Source organism: Schistocerca piceifrons, unplaced genomic scaffold (genome assembly GCF_021461385.2).
Source record: "Schistocerca piceifrons isolate TAMUIC-IGC-003096 unplaced genomic scaffold, iqSchPice1.1 HiC_scaffold_700, whole genome shotgun sequence".
Classification (NCBI taxonomy): Eukaryota; Metazoa; Arthropoda; class Insecta; order Orthoptera; family Acrididae; genus Schistocerca; species Schistocerca piceifrons.
Genome location: NW_025728949.1, coordinates 81,044 through 96,008, shown reverse-complemented (window position 1 = coordinate 96,008; position 14,965 = coordinate 81,044). Strand labels below are relative to the sequence as shown.

Genomic DNA, 14,965 nt, shown 5'->3' with positions numbered 1-14,965 from the left:
GGAAACATTACACGTTTGGCAGCTGTGGGATTGGAACCCACGCCTCCGAAGAGAATGGTGCCTGAAACCAGCGCCTTAGACCGCTCGGCCACGCTACCTACACAGCACGCGCGTCACAAGAGCTGCGTCCTACCCCACGAGAACACACCGCAACGGCACAAAAATGAGACGTAAAAAGTGGCAACGGTGGGATTCGAACCCACGCCTCCGAAGAGACTGGTGCCTAAAACCAGCGCCTTAGACCGCTCGGCCACGTTACCGTTGGAGCAGCAGCCGCAAAACGTTTCCTTTGTACTACAAAGATCACTTCGAAATGGAAGTATCTTGGCAATCGCCGTGCCATGTATTTCCACTGCTCTCCCACTGGAAGCGTCTCTTTAGGCCATCCACAGCAAGAAAAAGCCGTGCCCGCCGTATGGTAGCGACGCCACTTGTCTGTAGCTGTCGCAGTTAAGGAGACAGCGTCAAGAGACGTTTTCGTACCGTGACCAGGTTTCGAACCTGGGCTTTCCGTAACCACTAAAGTATCGTAGCTGTAACTGTCAGGCGGAGCCACAATGCTCCATGTATCAAACATATGTGAGCTCAAGGAGGTTACACTTGAAGAAAAAGCGGCAGCTTAACGCGATCACAGCAAAGCCCCCGGCAGCTACGGGATTCGAAACCGCGCCTACAGAGAGTCTGGTGCCTTAAACCAGCGCCTTAAAGCGCTCGGCCACGCTACATGCGCTGCTTGGTGCGCCAGTGTTCCTAGCATTTGTACAAACAGTGCACGCCACAGCTTCCTGTTCTGCTGGGACTGGCTGCTCATCCATCGCACTTCAAACAACTGCCCTTTTCGACTACAGAGAGCAGCGGACGTCTGCGCTCTGGGAGGCGACATTACGTGTTGGGGATGAAGTGGTAGGGCAAACTGCGGCCTGCGGAACACGAGTGAAAAAATCAAGAGAGTACTGTCATTTCGAGTACTCGTCATTGCAACGGCAGCAAGGCGAAACTTTCAAAATTGCCGTGACCAGGATTCGAACCTGGGTTATTGCGGCCACAACGCAATGTCCTAACCACTAGACGATCACGGCCACGGACGCGCCCGCGAAAGCAGCTGCCTGTAATGCAAGTGGCGATACACAGCAGAGCCTAGGCCAAGGTGTACGCCACAGCAGTGTGAGACACGGTCTCCATCACATGTATACGAGCAAATGAACGTGCCTGCGCTGTCAGGACACTAACTACAGTGGTTAGCTGCATTCACCTCCGTGGCAATGTCTTGCAGTCCCCCAAGCCTCTTGACTACAGGTATGTGGCTGGATAACAAGTGGATAGACGCTTCATCTCTCTCGCCGTCAGGTGTTGCCGTGAATCATACTTAACGTAGCTTTCTGCACGCGTCAGCGTAGCGTCAGTCGAGCAAAGTCGAGACAAGTCGCATAAGAGGAGCAACAAAAACGCGCGATTCCGGTACCGGGAATCGAACCCGGGCCTCCTGGGTGAGAGCCAGGTATCCTAGCCACTAGACCACACCGGATAACGACGGCAGTGCTCTTTCCAGCGAACGCAGGAGCCACCCACGGTTAACTGACGACAACTGTAAAAAATCCACTCTCTCGCGTTATAGAACGGCGTGCCCCGGACGCATTTCGTGGAGACGGACGCCAGCAATGATGAGAGCAAAAGGTGCCTACAAATCCTGTCGTTGCACCACGCACTGTTCTACGACAATTCACCAAGCAGACGCTCACGCCTTGTTGTGCTGTTTCCTTTGCGGGCAATGAGTGCACCTGCCTTCGACACAGGAAACATTACACGTTTGGCAGCTGTGGGATTGGAACCCACGCCTCCGAAGAGAATGGTGCCTGAAACCAGCGCCTTAGACCGCTCGGCCACGCTACCTACACAGCACGCGCGTCACAAGAGCTGCGTCCTACCCCACGAGAACACACCGCAACGGCACAAAAATGAGACGTAAAAAGTGGCAACGGTGGGATTCGAACCCACGCCTCCGAAGAGACTGGTGCCTAAAACCAGCGCCTTAGACCGCTCGGCCACGTTACCGTTGGAGCAGCAGCCGCAAAACGTTTCCTTTGTACTACAAAGATCACTTCGAAATGGAAGTATCTTGGCAATCGCCGTGCCATGTATTTCCACTGCTCTCCCACTGGAAGCGTCTCTTTAGGCCATCCACAGCAAGAAAAAGCCGTGCCCGCCGTATGGTAGCGACGCCACTTGTCTGTAGCTGTCGCAGTTAAGGAGACAGCGTCAAGAGACGTTTTCGTACCGTGACCAGGTTTCGAACCTGGGCTTTCCGTAACCACTAAAGTATCGTAGCTGTAACTGTCAGGCGGAGCCACAATGCTCCATGTATCAAACATATGTGAGCTCAAGGAGGTTACACTTGAAGAAAAAGCGGCAGCTTAACGCGATCACAGCAAAGCCCCCGGCAGCTACGGGATTCGAAACCGCGCCTACAGAGAGTCTGGTGCCTTAAACCAGCGCCTTAAAGCGCTCGGCCACGCTACATGCGCTGCTTGGTGCGCCAGTGTTCCTAGCATTTGTACAAACAGTGCACGCCACAGCTTCCTGTTCTGCTGGGACTGGCTGCTCATCCATCGCACTTCAAACAACTGCCCTTTTCGACTACAGAGAGCAGCGGACGTCTGCGCTCTGGGAGGCGACATTACGTGTTGGGGATGAAGTGGTAGGGCAAACTGCGGCCTGCGGAACACGAGTGAAAAAATCAAGAGAGTACTGTCATTTCGAGTACTCGTCATTGCAACGGCAGCAAGGCGAAACTTTCAAAATTGCCGTGACCAGGATTCGAACCTGGGTTATTGCGGCCACAACGCAATGTCCTAACCACTAGACGATCACGGCCACGGACGCGCCCGCGAAAGCAGCTGCCTGTAATGCAAGTGGCGATACACAGCAGAGCCTAGGCCAAGGTGTACGCCACAGCAGTGTGAGACACGGTCTCCATCACATGTATACGAGCAAATGAACGTGCCTGCGCTGTCAGGACACTAACTACAGTGGTTAGCTGCATTCACCTCCGTGGCAATGTCTTGCAGTCCCCCAAGCCTCTTGACTACAGGTATGTGGCTGGATAACAAGTGGATAGACGCTTCATCTCTCTCGCCGTCAGGTGTTGCCGTGAATCATACTTAACGTAGCTTTCTGCACGCGTCAGCGTAGCGTCAGTCGAGCAAAGTCGAGACAAGTCGCATAAGAGGAGCAACAAAAACGCGCGATTCCGGTACCGGGAATCGAACCCGGGCCTCCTGGGTGAGAGCCAGGTATCCTAGCCACTAGACCACACCGGATAACGACGGCAGTGCTCTTTCCAGCGAACGCAGGAGCCACCCACGGTTAACTGACGACAACTGTAAAAAATCCACTCTCTCGCGTTATAGAACGGCGTGCCCCGGACGCATTTCGTGGAGACGGACGCCAGCAATGATGAGAGCAAAAGGTGCCTACAAATCCTGTCGTTGCACCACGCACTGTTCTACGACAATTCACCAAGCAGACGCTCACGCCTTGTTGTGCTGTTTCCTTTGCGGGCAATGAGTGCACCTGCCTTCGACACAGGAAACATTACACGTTTGGCAGCTGTGGGATTGGAACCCACGCCTCCGAAGAGAATGGTGCCTGAAACCAGCGCCTTAGACCGCTCGGCCACGCTACCTACACAGCACGCGCGTCACAAGAGCTGCGTCCTACCCCACGAGAACACACCGCAACGGCACAAAAATGAGACGTAAAAAGTGGCAACGGTGGGATTCGAACCCACGCCTCCGAAGAGACTGGTGCCTAAAACCAGCGCCTTAGACCGCTCGGCCACGTTACCGTTGGAGCAGCAGCCGCAAAACGTTTCCTTTGTACTACAAAGATCACTTCGAAATGGAAGTATCTTGGCAATCGCCGTGCCATGTATTTCCACTGCTCTCCCACTGGAAGCGTCTCTTTAGGCCATCCACAGCAAGAAAAAGCCGTGCCCGCCGTATGGTAGCGACGCCACTTGTCTGTAGCTGTCGCAGTTAAGGAGACAGCGTCAAGAGACGTTTTCGTACCGTGACCAGGTTTCGAACCTGGGCTTTCCGTAACCACTAAAGTATCGTAGCTGTAACTGTCAGGCGGAGCCACAATGCTCCATGTATCAAACATATGTGAGCTCAAGGAGGTTACACTTGAAGAAAAAGCGGCAGCTTAACGCGATCACAGCAAAGCCCCCGGCAGCTACGGGATTCGAAACCGCGCCTACAGAGAGGTGGTGGTGGTTGTTGGGATGTTTAAGGGGGACTAAACAGCGAAGGTCATCAGTCCCCCATTCCAAAATCAGGCGAGCCGAAAATCTACGAAGCAGATAAAATCCAAAGGGGGGGGAGACGGCCCCCCAGGCGCTAAAAGCACACAAATTCAGCAACAAACACTACAGACAAGAACAGGACAGAGGAACACCAGACAGAAAGAAACAGAAGAAAGGAAGATGGCCGGAGACTGGTTGACTGACCACGAGATCAAAAATGGGAAAGAGTCAACCATCTCACGGCACACCAGAACAGCAACAGACACAAGGACAAAAGACACAGAAAGGGAAAGGCGCAGGACCTCCCTAAATCGAACCATAAAACGGACTACCACGGATAAAATTTAAAACGGTATCAGCCATGGAGGCATCGTCGGATAAAACCAAAGCCAAAGTGCCCGGGAGATTAAAAGATTGCCGGAGTGTGCGCAGTCGAGGACACTCCAGCAAAATATGGCCGACCGTCAGCCGGGACCCACACTGACACAAGGGGGGATCCTCCTGACGTAACAGATGGCCGTGCGTCAGGTAGGTATGGCCGATGCGCAGCCGACACAGGACTACCGAGTCCCTGCGAGAAGCCCGCAGGGAGGAACGCCACACATCGGTCGTCCCCTTGACAGCCCGTAGTTTATTCGGGGCTGTCATGCCACGCCACTCAGCAGCCCACATCCCACTCAGCTTACGGCGCAACACCAGCTGCTGGTCGCGAGCCGTAAGGCCGATCTCCAAAGCCGGGGCGGCGATCGCCCCTTTGGCCAGCCTGTCTACACGTTCGTTCCCTGGGATGCCAACATGACCGGGCGTCCAAACCAGGACCACCGAACGACCAGAACGGGCAATGGCGGAAACAGATTCCTGAATGGAGGACACCAGAGGAGAGAAGGGATAGCAGCGGTCGATGGCCTGAATGCTGCTCAGGGAGTCACTGCAGATGACGATGGACGCATCTGAGCAGGAACGCATATGCTCAAGAGCTCGCAAGATGGCCACCAGCTCTGCAGTAAAAATACTGCTGCCAGCTGGCAAGGAGCGTTGCTCAACATGGGCAGCGTGAGCAAAAGCGTAGGCAGTGCGACCATCAACCAGGGAACCATCAGTGTAGACAGGCTCACAGCCCGGAAATGAGTCGAGGAGCGCAAGAAAACGGCGACGGAGGGCCACAGGCGGAACCGAGTCCTTAGGTCCCTGTGCCAAATCCAGATGGACGGACGGCCGGGACAAACACCAGGGAGGCGTAGGTGTACGGACCCGAAAGGGAGGCAGAAGAGGGAATGACCCCAGTTCTGACAACAGGGACTGGACACGGGCAGCTACGGAAAGCCCAGACCGAGGTCGCCGTTCGGGCAGGTGGTGGACCAAGGCAGGGAAAAGCAGGCGACGGTTGGGATGGCCTGGCGAGCAATGTACGTGGACAGCATAGTCGGCGAGCAGACGATGGCGGCGAATCCGCAGCGGGGGAACCCCGGCCTCCACCAGTAGACTATCCACGGGGCTGGTGCGAAAAGCGCCAGTTGCAAGCCGAACCCCACAGTGATGTATGGGGTCTAACAACTGCAACACTGAGGGTGACGCAGACCCATAGGCCAGGCTCCCATAATCAAGCCGGGACTGCACAAGGGCTCTGTACAATTGCAGTAGCGTGCAGCGATCTGCACCCCAAGACGTGTGGCTAAGGCAGCGGAGGGCGTTGAGGTGCCGCCAGCATTTTTGCTTCAGCTGAGTAACATGAGGAACCCATGTGAGCCGGGCATCAAACACGAGTCCCAAGAAGCGGCAAGTGTCCACCACTTCAAGCAGGTGGCCGTCGAGGTAAAGGTCAGGATGAGGGTGGACCGTCCGACGCCTGCAGAAGTGCATAACCCGAGTCTTGGCAGCAGAGAACTGAAAACCATGAGCCAGAGCCCATGATGCTGCCTTGCGAACGGCGACTTGCAACCTGCGTTCGGCGACTCCCGTAGTTGTGGAGCTAAATGAGATGCAGAAGTCGTCGGCATACAAAGAAGGAGACACCGACGACCCCACTGCTGCAGCCAGACCATTAATGGCCACTAGAAATAACGAGACGCTCAACACCGAGCCCTGCGGGACCCCATTTTCCTGTATATAAGAGGAACTAGAGGTGGCACCGACTTGCACCCGGAAAGAGCGGCGCAATAAAAAGCTTTGAAGAAAAGCCGGGAGCCGACCACGAAGACCCCACCCATGCAACGTGGCGAGGATGTGATGCCGCCATGTGGTGTCATACGCCTTCCGCAGATCGAAAAATACAGCAACAAGGTGCTGACGTCGAGCAAAAGCCGTACGGACAGCAGATTCCAGCCGCACCAAATTGTCCACGGCAGACCGGCCCCGACGGAAGCCACCCTGGGATGGAGCGAGGAGACCGCGCGACTCAAGGACCCAACACAAACGCCGCCCCACCATACGTTCGAGCAATTTGCACAAAACGTTGGTGAGGGTAATGGGACGATAGCTGTCCACCGCCAGTGGGTCCGCACCGGGTTTCAAGATGGGGACAATAACGCCCTCCCGCCATTGCGACGGGAACACGCCTTCGCTCCAAATGCGATTAAATATCGCGAGAACGTGTCTCTGGCAGTCCCTGGAGAGATGCTTCAGCATCTGCGCGTGGATGCAGTCTGGGCCTGGTGCTGTATCAGGGCAATCGGCGAGGGCGGCGAGGAATTCCCTCTCGCTGAAAGGAGCATTGTATGTTTCAAAACGACGCGTGTGGAATGAGAACGGCGTCCGCTCGGCTCGCTCCTTTAGAGAGCGAAAGGCGGCGGGATAGGATGCAGTCGCAGAGCTCTGAGCAAAGTGCGCGGCTAGCCGTTCAGCAATGGCGGCAGCGTCCGTGCAGACAGCGCCGTCCAAGGAGAGCCCAGGGACACCCATAGGGGTCTGGGAGCCATAAATCCGCCGGATCCGGGACCACACGTGCGAGGACGAGACACGGGAGCCCAGGGAGGAGACGTAGCTCTCCCAGCACTCCTGCTTACGCCGTGCAATAAGACGACGGGCGAAGGCACGGAGCCTCTTAAAGGCGATGAGGGTCTCCAGAGACGGGTGCCGCCTATGACGCTGGAGAGCCCGCCTACGGTCGCGAATAGCCTCAGCAATCTCCGGAGACCACCAGGGGACAGCCTTCCGCCGAGGGAGGCCAGAGGAACGGGGGATGGCAGCCTCGGCCGCCGAAATGATGGACGTGGTGAAAACACGGACCACCTCGTCAATGTCACCCTGTGGGGGAGACGCAATGGTTACAGCGGAAGTAAAAGCTGGCCAGTCAGCCCTGTGGAGAGCCCAGCGGGGCAAGCGCCCAGAAGAATGACACTGTGGCAGTGACAAATAGATGGGAAAATGGTCACTGCCACACAGGTCAGGATGCACCCTCCAGTGGAGGGATGGGACAAGTCCAGGGCTGCAAATAGAGAGATCGATGGCTGAGAACGAGCCATGGGCCACACTGAAATGCGTGGGAGCACCGGTGTTCAAGAGGCTAAGGTCGAGCTGAGCCAACACATGCTCCACGGCCCGACCGCGATCATCGGAGACAGTCCCACCCCATAGAGGATTGTGGGCATTGAAATCGCCCAGAAGCAGCAATGGTGGCGGGAGTTGAGCCAGCAGCGCAGCCAAGACATGGCGGGGGAGCTCCCCATCCGGAGGAATGTAAACAGAGCAAACAGTAATAGCCGGCGAGAGCTCAACCCTGGCAGCAACTGCCTCTAAAGGCGTCTGAAGGGGTACTGGCGAGCTACAGACAGAGTGGTGAACAAAGAGGCAAACCCCACCTGACGCTCGTTGACAGGCAGCACGGTTCTTATAGTATCCCCGATAACCGCGAAGGGCGGGGGTCCGCAGTGCAGGAAACCAAGTTTCCTGCAGAGCAATGCAGAGAACAGGGGAATCACTCAAAAGCATCCGGAGCTCTGGCAGGTGGCGGAAATAACCGCCGCAGTTCCATTGGAGAATGGAAGCAGGAAGGGACTGGGAGGGCGTGAATGCGACTAAGAGGCAGACAGCGCTTCAGAGCCAACCGCCGCCACTGGGGGAGAGTCAGCTGAGTCCATAGGAGAGGCCCCCAAGGGTTCCGTGAGGGCGAGATCCGCGGCAGAGGCGAGGATCTCCACCTCATCCCCGGAGCCAGGACTATGTACAGCAGGCGGTGCTGAAACCGCCGGAACGTCCTTCTTCTTGGACGCATTCCGTTCCTTCTTCTCGCGTCTGCCCTTAGGGTGAGAGGGCTGGGAGAGCTTCTCTGAAGGAGCGTCGGAGGCTGACGACGACGCAGAAGCCCTACGACCAGCAGGTGGCGGAACCTTCAGCCACTGGCTGACATCTGGCTGGGAAGGAGAAGAAACGGAGGAAGGGAGAGCCCCGAGGGACCCCTTCCGCGAGAGAGGAACCGGCGGAGGCAACGCCGCCGGAGAAGGAGGGGGAGGAATCGAGCCTCCCGGTTGTGGAGCAGATGTCACTCCCGAAGTAAGCTTGGGGGGAGCGACAGAAGAGGGTTTGCCCCCAACTGCTAAGGGGGCAAGAGAGGAAGGCTTGCCCCCAGGCACGAGGGGGGCAGACAGAGATACATGGCCCCGAGGGCCCACTGAAGGCAGCACAGATGAAGCGGCAACCGTCGCTCGTGCGGGCGACGATAACGTGGCTGCAGCATAAGATGTTCGAAGGGAAGCAGGATACAACCTTTCATATTTCTGTTTAGCCTCTCGATAAGTAAGCCGGTCCAGGGTCTTAAATTCCATGATCTTCCGCTCCTTATGAAGAACGGGGCAATCCGGCGAGCATGGAGAGTGGTGCTCCCCACAGTTAACACATACAGGCGGAGGTGCACATGGAGAATCAGGATGAGAGGGGCGTCCGCAATCTCGACATGTAGCGCTGGATGGGCAACGGGAGGACATATGCCCAAACTTCCAGCACTGGAAGCACCGCATTGGGGGAGGCACGTATGGCTTGACGTCGCAACGGTAAACCATCACCTTGACCTTCTCGGGCAAGACATCACCCTCAAAGGCCAAGATAAAGGCACCGGTGGCCACCCTGTTTGTCTTGGGTCCTCGATGGACACGACGGACAAAATGCACACCACGTCGTTCCAAGTCGGCTCTCAGCTCGTCATCGGATTGCAACAGGAGGTCACGATGGTAAATAATCCCCTGGACCATATTTAAGCTACTGTGGGGAGTGACGGTAACAGGGACGTCACCCAGCTTATCACACAAGAGCAACGCTCGTGACTGGGCTGGGGAGGACGTCTTGAGGAGGATGGACCCATTCCTCATTTTTGACAACCCCGCCACTTCCCCAAACTTATCCTCCAGGTGTTCCACAAAAAACATAGGCTTCGTCGGAAGAAAGGAGTCACCATCAGTCCTGCTGCAGACAAGGTATTGCGGTACGTAAGGCTCCCGCTTGGCACTAGATCGGCGTCCCTCCCATGGCGCAGCCAACGAGGGGAACGTCTGAGGGTCATACTGCGCAGCATCGAAGTCGACTCTACCTCGCTTAGAGACGCTGGTGGCCGTGCGACCACCAGCTTGATGTGATTTATTGCGCTTCATTGCGCCACATCCGCCCAGATGCCACCTACTCCGAACGAGGGCTCTCCCCAAGGGCGCCACCCAGCCAAAGCAACGGGTACCTGGCCGATATCCCGTTGCCCGGAGTCCCCGTGCCCCAGACAAGATGGGCACATACTCCTTGGCATGCATGGGGAGGAAACAGCTCAGGCATCTGCAGTGCGATCCCTGCGTGGTCAGGGGGCTACCACCAAGAGGGTACATGACGACCCCACCACAACGGACTGGCTACCGTGCTGGATTTTAGGTGTGTAAAGGGTCCACAGTTGTCGTAGGCGCTAAGAAGAAGAGTGCGCACAAGGCGAGAAGGAGACCACCCAGAAGATGTTGGGCGTAGTCCCCCCCACACGACAATAGGTAACATGCAAGATGGTGGAGCATGATGGACCAATACAAAAACACCACGTAAGGTGTCCTTCCCCAATTGGCACGCACTGATGACGGAAATTTGGAAGAAAAAAGGAGGTCAAACCCAAGAGGGGACCATCACAGAAGGCCGAAACGTTTGAGACTCCTTTTAGTCGCCTCTTACGACAGGCAGGAATACCGCGGGCCTATTCTTACCCCCGAACCCGCAGGGGGGCCTACAGAGAGTCTGGTGCCTTAAACCAGCGCCTTAAAGCGCTCGGCCACGCTACATGCGCTGCTTGGTGCGCCAGTGTTCCTAGCATTTGTACAAACAGTGCACGCCACAGCTTCCTGTTCTGCTGGGACTGGCTGCTCATCCATCGCACTTCAAACAACTGCCCTTTTCGACTACAGAGAGCAGCGGACGTCTGCGCTCTGGGAGGCGACATTACGTGTTGGGGATGAAGTGGTAGGGCAAACTGCGGCCTGCGGAACACGAGTGAAAAAATCAAGAGAGTACTGTCATTTCGAGTACTCGTCATTGCAACGGCAGCAAGGCGAAACTTTCAAAATTGCCGTGACCAGGATTCGAACCTGGGTTATTGCGGCCACAACGCAATGTCCTAACCACTAGACGATCACGGCCACGGACGCGCCCGCGAAAGCAGCTGCCTGTAATGCAAGTGGCGATACACAGCAGAGCCTAGGCCAAGGTGTACGCCACAGCAGTGTGAGACACGGTCTCCATCACATGTATACGAGCAAATGAACGTGCCTGCGCTGTCAGGACACTAACTACAGTGGTTAGCTGCATTCACCTCCGTGGCAATGTCTTGCAGTCCCCCAAGCCTCTTGACTACAGGTATGTGGCTGGATAACAAGTGGATAGACGCTTCATCTCTCTCGCCGTCAGGTGTTGCCGTGAATCATACTTAACGTAGCTTTCTGCACGCGTCAGCGTAGCGTCAGTCGAGCAAAGTCGAGACAAGTCGCATAAGAGGAGCAACAAAAACGCGCGATTCCGGTACCGGGAATCGAACCCGGGCCTCCTGGGTGAGAGCCAGGTATCCTAGCCACTAGACCACACCGGATAACGACGGCAGTGCTCTTTCCAGCGAACGCAGGAGCCACCCACGGTTAACTGACGACAACTGTAAAAAATCCACTCTCTCGCGTTATAGAACGGCGTGCCCCGGACGCATTTCGTGGAGACGGACGCCAGCAATGATGAGAGCAAAAGGTGCCTACAAATCCTGTCGTTGCACCACGCACTGTTCTACGACAATTCACCAAGCAGACGCTCACGCCTTGTTGTGCTGTTTCCTTTGCGGGCAATGAGTGCACCTGCCTTCGACACAGGAAACATTACACGTTTGGCAGCTGTGGGATTGGAACCCACGCCTCCGAAGAGAATGGTGCCTGAAACCAGCGCCTTAGACCGCTCGGCCACGCTACCTACACAGCACGCGCGTCACAAGAGCTGCGTCCTACCCCACGAGAACACACCGCAACGGCACAAAAATGAGACGTAAAAAGTGGCAACGGTGGGATTCGAACCCACGCCTCCGAAGAGACTGGTGCCTAAAACCAGCGCCTTAGACCGCTCGGCCACGTTACCGTTGGAGCAGCAGCCGCAAAACGTTTCCTTTGTACTACAAAGATCACTTCGAAATGGAAGTATCTTGGCAATCGCCGTGCCATGTATTTCCACTGCTCTCCCACTGGAAGCGTCTCTTTAGGCCATCCACAGCAAGAAAAAGCCGTGCCCGCCGTATGGTAGCGACGCCACTTGTCTGTAGCTGTCGCAGTTAAGGAGACAGCGTCAAGAGACGTTTTCGTACCGTGACCAGGTTTCGAACCTGGGCTTTCCGTAACCACTAAAGTATCGTAGCTGTAACTGTCAGGCGGAGCCACAATGCTCCATGTATCAAACATATGTGAGCTCAAGGAGGTTACACTTGAAGAAAAAGCGGCAGCTTAACGCGATCACAGCAAAGCCCCCGGCAGCTACGGGATTCGAAACCGCGCCTACAGAGAGTCTGGTGCCTTAAACCAGCGCCTTAAAGCGCTCGGCCACGCTACATGCGCTGCTTGGTGCGCCAGTGTTCCTAGCATTTGTACAAACAGTGCACGCCACAGCTTCCTGTTCTGCTGGGACTGGCTGCTCATCCATCGCACTTCAAACAACTGCCCTTTTCGACTACAGAGAGCAGCGGACGTCTGCGCTCTGGGAGGCGACATTACGTGTTGGGGATGAAGTGGTAGGGCAAACTGCGGCCTGCGGAACACGAGTGAAAAAATCAACAGAGTACTGTCATTTCGAGTACTCGTCATTGCAACGGCAGCAAGGCGAAACTTTCAAAATTGCCGTGACCAGGATTCGAACCTGGGTTATTGCGGCCACAACGCAATGTCCTAACCACTAGACGATCACGGCCACGGACGCGCCCGCGAAAGCAGCTGCCTGTAATGCAAGTGGCGATACACAGCAGAGCCTAGGCCAAGGTGTACGCCACAGCAGTGTGAGACACGGTCTCCATCACATGTATACGAGCAAATGAACGTGCCTGCGCTGTCAGGACACTAACTACAGTGGTTAGCTGCATTCACCTCCGTGGCAATGTCTTGCAGTCCCCCAAGCCTCTTGACTACAGGTATGTGGCTGGATAACAAGTGGATAGACGCTTCATCTCTCTCGCCGTCAGGTGTTGCCGTGAATCATACTTAACGTAGCTTTCTGCACGCGTCAGCGTAGCGTCAGTCGAGCAAAGTCGAGACAAGTCGCATAAGAGGAGCAACAAAAACGCGCGATTCCGGTACCGGGAATCGAACCCGGGCCTCCTGGGTGAGAGCCAGGTATCCTAGCCACTAGACCACACCGGATAACGACGGCAGTGCTCTTTCCAGCGAACGCAGGAGCCACCCACGGTTAACTGACGACAACTGTAAAAAATCCACTCTCTCGCGTTATAGAACGGCGTGCCCCGGACGCATTTCGTGGAGACGGACGCCAGCAATGATGAGAGCAAAAGGTGCCTACAAATCCTGTCGTTGCACCACGCACTGTTCTACGACAATTCACCAAGCAGACGCTCACGCCTTGTTGTGCTGTTTCCTTTGCGGGCAATGAGTGCACCTGCCTTCGACACAGGAAACATTACACGTTTGGCAGCTGTGGGATTGGAACCCACGCCTCCGAAGAGAATGGTGCCTGAAACCAGCGCCTTAGACCGCTCGGCCACGCTACCTACACAGCACGCGCGTCACAAGAGCTGCGTCCTACCCCACGAGAACACACCGCAACGGCACAAAAATGAGACGTAAAAAGTGGCAACGGTGGGATTCGAACCCACGCCTCCGAAGAGACTGGTGCCTAAAACCAGCGCCTTAGACCGCTCGGCCACGTTACCGTTGGAGCAGCAGCCGCAAAACGTTTCCTTTGTACTACAAAGATCACTTCGAAATGGAAGTATCTTGGCAATCGCCGTGCCATGTATTTCCACTGCTCTCCCACTGGAAGCGTCTCTTTAGGCCATCCACAGCAAGAAAAAGCCGTGCCCGCCGTATGGTAGCGACGCCACTTGTCTGTAGCTGTCGCAGTTAAGGAGACAGCGTCAAGAGACGTTTTCGTACCGTGACCAGGTTTCGAACCTGGGCTTTCCGTAACCACTAAAGTATCGTAGCTGTAACTGTCAGGCGGAGCCACAATGCTCCATGTATCAAACATATGTGAGCTCAAGGAGGTTACACTTGAAGAAAAAGCGGCAGCTTAACGCGATCACAGCAAAGCCCCCGGCAGCTACGGGATTCGAAACCGCGCCTACAGAGAGTCTGGTGCCTTAAACCAGCGCCTTAAAGCGCTCGGCCACGCTACATGCGCTGCTTGGTGCGCCAGTGTTCCTAGCATTTGTACAAACAGTGCACGCCACAGCTTCCTGTTCTGCTGGGACTGGCTGCTCATCCATCGCACTTCAAACAACTGCCCTTTTCGACTACAGAGAGCAGCGGACGTCTGCGCTCTGGGAGGCGACATTACGTGTTGGGGATGAAGTGGTAGGGCAAACTGCGGCCTGCGGAACACGAGTGAAAAAATCAACAGAGTACTGTCATTTCGAGTACTCGTCATTGCAACGGCAGCAAGGCGAAACTTTCAAAATTGCCGTGACCAGGATTCGAACCTGGGTTATTGCGGCCACAACGCAATGTCCTAACCACTAGACGATCACGGCCACGGACGCGCCCGCGAAAGCAGCTGCCTGTAATGCAAGTGGCGATACACAGCAGAGCCTAGGCCAAGGTGTACGCCACAGCAGTGTGAGACACGGTCTCCATCACATGTATACGAGCAAATGAACGTGCCTGCGCTGTCAGGACACTAACTACAGTGGTTAGCTGCATTCACCTCCGTGGCAATGTCTTGCAGTCCCCCAAGCCTCTTGACTACAGGTATGTGGCTGGATAACAAGTGGATAGACGCTTCATCTCTCTCGCCGTCAGGTGTTGCCGTGAATCATACTTAACGTAGCTTTCTGCACGCGTCAGCGTAGCGTCAGTCGAGCAAAGTCGAGACAAGTCGCATAAGAGGAGCAACAAAAACGCGCGATTCCGGTACCGGGAATCGAACCCGGGCCTCCTGGGTGAGAGCCAGGTATCCTAGCCACTAGACCACACCGGATAACGACGGCAGTGCTCTTTCCAGCGAACGCAGGAGCCACCC

At 55.7% G+C, this 14,965-nt stretch overlaps 15 non-coding genes across 15 annotated transcripts; all 15 read right to left on the bottom strand.

Moving 5' to 3' along the window:
- Positions 1-178: 178 nt before the first annotated feature.
- Trnal-uag lies at positions 179-260 on the bottom strand. Its single transcript has one exon. It is a non-coding gene; the product is annotated as a tRNA-Leu (tRNA).
- Positions 261-1,007: 747 nt separating this feature from the next.
- On the bottom strand, positions 1,008-1,079 carry Trnah-gug. Its single transcript has one exon. It is a non-coding gene; the product is annotated as a tRNA-His (tRNA).
- Positions 1,080-1,453: 374 nt separating this feature from the next.
- Positions 1,454-1,525, bottom strand: Trnae-cuc. Its single transcript has one exon. It is a non-coding gene; the product is annotated as a tRNA-Glu (tRNA).
- A 445-nt stretch (positions 1,526-1,970) lies between these two features.
- Trnal-uag lies at positions 1,971-2,052 on the bottom strand. Its single transcript has one exon. It is a non-coding gene; the product is annotated as a tRNA-Leu (tRNA).
- Positions 2,053-2,799: 747 nt separating this feature from the next.
- On the bottom strand, positions 2,800-2,871 carry Trnah-gug. The gene has a single exon. It is a non-coding gene; the product is annotated as a tRNA-His (tRNA).
- A 374-nt stretch (positions 2,872-3,245) lies between these two features.
- Positions 3,246-3,317, bottom strand: Trnae-cuc. Its single transcript has one exon. It is a non-coding gene; the product is annotated as a tRNA-Glu (tRNA).
- A 445-nt stretch (positions 3,318-3,762) lies between these two features.
- On the bottom strand, positions 3,763-3,844 carry Trnal-uag. Its single transcript has one exon. It is a non-coding gene; the product is annotated as a tRNA-Leu (tRNA).
- A 6,977-nt stretch (positions 3,845-10,821) lies between these two features.
- Positions 10,822-10,893, bottom strand: Trnah-gug. The gene has a single exon. It is a non-coding gene; the product is annotated as a tRNA-His (tRNA).
- Positions 10,894-11,267: 374 nt separating this feature from the next.
- Trnae-cuc lies at positions 11,268-11,339 on the bottom strand. The gene has a single exon. It is a non-coding gene; the product is annotated as a tRNA-Glu (tRNA).
- A 445-nt stretch (positions 11,340-11,784) lies between these two features.
- On the bottom strand, positions 11,785-11,866 carry Trnal-uag. Its single transcript has one exon. It is a non-coding gene; the product is annotated as a tRNA-Leu (tRNA).
- A 747-nt stretch (positions 11,867-12,613) lies between these two features.
- On the bottom strand, positions 12,614-12,685 carry Trnah-gug. Its single transcript has one exon. It is a non-coding gene; the product is annotated as a tRNA-His (tRNA).
- Positions 12,686-13,059: 374 nt separating this feature from the next.
- Positions 13,060-13,131, bottom strand: Trnae-cuc. The gene has a single exon. It is a non-coding gene; the product is annotated as a tRNA-Glu (tRNA).
- A 445-nt stretch (positions 13,132-13,576) lies between these two features.
- Trnal-uag lies at positions 13,577-13,658 on the bottom strand. The gene has a single exon. It is a non-coding gene; the product is annotated as a tRNA-Leu (tRNA).
- Positions 13,659-14,405: 747 nt separating this feature from the next.
- Trnah-gug lies at positions 14,406-14,477 on the bottom strand. Its single transcript has one exon. It is a non-coding gene; the product is annotated as a tRNA-His (tRNA).
- Positions 14,478-14,851: 374 nt separating this feature from the next.
- Trnae-cuc lies at positions 14,852-14,923 on the bottom strand. Its single transcript has one exon. It is a non-coding gene; the product is annotated as a tRNA-Glu (tRNA).
- Positions 14,924-14,965: the final 42 nt, after the last annotated feature.